This window comes from Haliotis rubra, unplaced genomic scaffold (genome assembly GCF_003918875.1).
Source record: "Haliotis rubra isolate DU_JTF1 unplaced genomic scaffold, ASM391887v1 Scf45, whole genome shotgun sequence".
NCBI lineage: Eukaryota > Metazoa > Mollusca > Gastropoda > Lepetellida > Haliotidae > Haliotis > Haliotis rubra.
The window spans coordinates 83,498-87,181 of NW_025767135.1; positions in this window are offsets into that span (position 1 = coordinate 83,498).

The window sequence follows — 3,684 nt, forward strand, 5'->3', positions numbered from 1 at the left end:
CACTGACTTGGTTGACACATGTCACAGTATCCCACTTGTGTAGAAAGATGCTCATGATGTTTATGACTGGACTGTCTGCTTCTGCATTCAATTATTTACAGATTGCTGCCATATATTGTGGAGTGTGGCATTACACAAGAAACAATAAACTGAAATTGTGACCCTACTTTCTGAGGAACTATACAACTCTTACTTATTCAAAAGCTCAGTGTAAAATATGTAAATACTTAATTCAGAAAATGCTTAATTCTTCGTAATACCACAAAACACACTTTCATGTAAAAAGGTATATTTTAGACTGTGTATTTAATGACAACTCCTAACAGTTTATATCTGATGGAACCTGTTGCAAACTACAGCTGACATTATGGTAAAAGTTCCGCCCGTAACCCCCGCTTGACATGTATGTTATTTATTATGATTATTTCTAGGGGTTAGGATTTAGGTTAGGGTTTAGATTTAGCATTATGTCAGATTTAGTGTTAGGGTTTGGGTAGGCTTTCGATAAAAAACATCTATTCTTAGGCACATAGAACTGTTTCAGTGATAAATCTACAAATTCAACTGCCTGAGTCCCGGGACTCACTGAGCTGAATAACTATGAGACCCTAACAAAAATTAATGCCACAAATATTATTCAAACTCGTTTGTTGTTACTATAGGTTGCACAGTTGAGTCTGACCGGTCTGGGATATTTCACAGAACAGAGCTGGTAGTACCTAAATCGCAACAAATGGAGACTCTTCCATTTTAAGTTGTAGTTCATACCCTATCACATCAGACACAGATGTTAACAGATCACTGGCAGTGGTTGGAGAATCATAGCTGATTTTACCTTCCTTGAGAATTTCAATGTCTTCATTTTCAAATTCATATAAAAAGTCAACAAAACGTTTAAACTTTGTCAGTGGGATGTTTTCACAAGGTAACCAATGAACAGATTTCATCAAGGCGCCAGCTTCTTTGTCTTGTTTTTCATACATAAGTGCAGTTGCAACCTGGAAATCATCACAAAGTTTTGGAGCCTGAACGGACAGTTTATTATCCCCGCAATGCGTTTATGGGGTATTAAAATGGACTCCGACTCACGCGCGTGTAAAGTCCGTGCACATTTGTCTTTTCCGAGCAGAACTCTAAAACCGTTCAATATGTCTTCACCAAACTTGGCACATAGATAGATCTGGTGGTGTACTGGTGCCTTTTGCAGTTTTGGAATTCTGAATAAAATATTTTTTGGCGTTTCCATGGCAACAAGTTCGACTTAGACTGAAATTGGTGGTAGTGCTCTTTCTCTCGAGCAGAACTCTAAAACCGTTCAATATTTCTTCAACAAACATGGCACATAGATAGATCTGGTGGTGTACTGGTGCCTTTTGGTAGTTTTGGGAATTCTGAATAAAATAATTTTGGCGTTTCCATGGCAACAAGTTTGACTTAGCCTGAAATTGTGGTGGTGCTCTTTTCGGAGCTAAAACCGTTCAATATTTCTTCAACAAACTTGGCACATAGATAGATCTGGTATAGTACTTTTGTGCCTTTTGGTAGTTTTGGAATTTGAATAAAATATTTTGGGTTTCCATGGCAACAAGTTCGACTTAGACTGAAATTGGTGGTAGTGCTCTTTTCCGGAGCAGAACTCTAAAACCGTTCAATATTTCTTCACCAAACTTGGCACATAGATAGATCTGGTGGTGTACTGGTGCCTTTTGGTAGTTTTGGAATTCTGAATAAAATATTTTTGGCGTTTCCATGGCAACAAGTTTGACTTAGCCTGAAATTGGTGATAGTGCTGCTTTCTGGAGCAGAACTTTAAAAACCTTTCAATACTCTCCTTCCACTTTTCTATATACACACCTAAATATTTGACATAATCATAACTCGTAGACATAATCATGAAGAGTATTTTGCCATTGCGGGGGATATTGATGACTTTGTCTTCTTGTTATCATTATGATGAGATGTCTGGTCAAAGTTGTATTTTATAATTTCTGCATTTGCATCTTGTGTCATACCATCTTCAGTACATAGTTTACAAAATATTAAATCACCTTCCCTGCCATAAGTCAGCCATAACCGATGAGTATTCGGCCAACCTGACTGAAATGTCCTAACTTTGTGTTTTCTGACAGATCTATCTGGGCGGCATGTCGACTGCTATATTATAAATATAACAGCAGGGCTCTACATGACCTTTGAAAAGCAAATATTCTTTTACTAGAAAAATAAAAAAGTTACTAGCCAGACCCATGTAATTTCACTGTAATATTTTGTGAATAAAGTTCTACAATTCCAACCAAAGTTTTGTTTTATTTCTCCACTCTGTTCAGTGATTCAAAAACAAATTACATCAAAAGAACTATGCCAACTGGAAGTCACTTTAACAAGTATGAACACAAATAGTAACTGTCTTACTTTAACTATTAACATTGAACGAATTATATCATAAATGTCATCATAATTATAAATGAAATGATTCATTTATATGATTACTTTTCCAGGACTTGAGATTCAGAACCTTAAACAACAGAATGACATTCTATTTCAGCAGAACTTTAACCCTGTCAAATGTCACTTTCACTTTCAAATTACATGCAGATAGATTTAACAGTTGTTCAGCTACCGACTAAAGCTTCCTGCTTTTCTCTAACTGGTACTGAGAGCTCAGATTTAGTCTTCACACTGTGGATTCAGAGTCACAATGTTCATTGACCAATCAGTTTGTCTTGAAAAACCTGTGAAAGCTGCGATCGTTTTGAAAATAATGTGTACTTATTAGCTGACGTCAATTATTTGAGAATTGAAGTTAATCTACGAAAATTTATCCATGTATACGTTGATATTGCCTCTCCACAAAAATAAACATTAGTGTTTCATTAAAAGCTTGTGTCCAAGAGGACGCACTTGTGAAAAAAATTTTGGGTCCTGTCAGAATTTATTGCGTCAGACGCGGGGGTAGATTTATCCCTGTATTTTGAAAAACGGGGGTTACGGGCGGAAATCTTTCCGACATTACTAGAGGTGCTGGAAGCTTATGCTTTAAATAGGATTTGAGTTCTTACTTTTTTCCGTTACTGTACAAAATACTAAGAAATCAGGTAGGCTGATTTTGTGGAATGTGAAACTTCCAGGTCCATTAATCACCACCACACTCAGGCCCCTGTACGAGCAAATCAGATTTGTTGTCTGATAGTGATATTGAACTTCAGTACTGCTTCTGGTTGTTTAAGGCACTGAAATTTGCTGTAGAGAGTTGGATCCCTCTGGTGGGCCAAAAACCTGTGATTGTGGGTACAAATCCTGGTGGACTAATTATGTTTGATGGTTTATCAGAACAAACCCCTTGCTGATGGGTTTAATCAAAGTGGTTAACGCAAGAGACCTGCATCACTTCAGATTTTTCTCCCACATTGAACTGTTCAAAGAGTTGTTAACTGAACCCACTGATTCCTACATGTCAGTTGTATATTTCATGCATTGTTGAACTACCACAAAATAGGCATGAATACGCATTATTCTGTTTATTTGTTCCCAAGATAGTTTTGCGTTGCAGCCTTAATGTGCATGATGTGTGCTGCAGTTTTAGAACTTGATGTTTCATCCTGACTTAATGTATTGGTGAGTCATCCCACCCCAATGAACATCTGTTTAAAGTTTGAAATGTACTTTAGAGAGGAAAAGACCAGG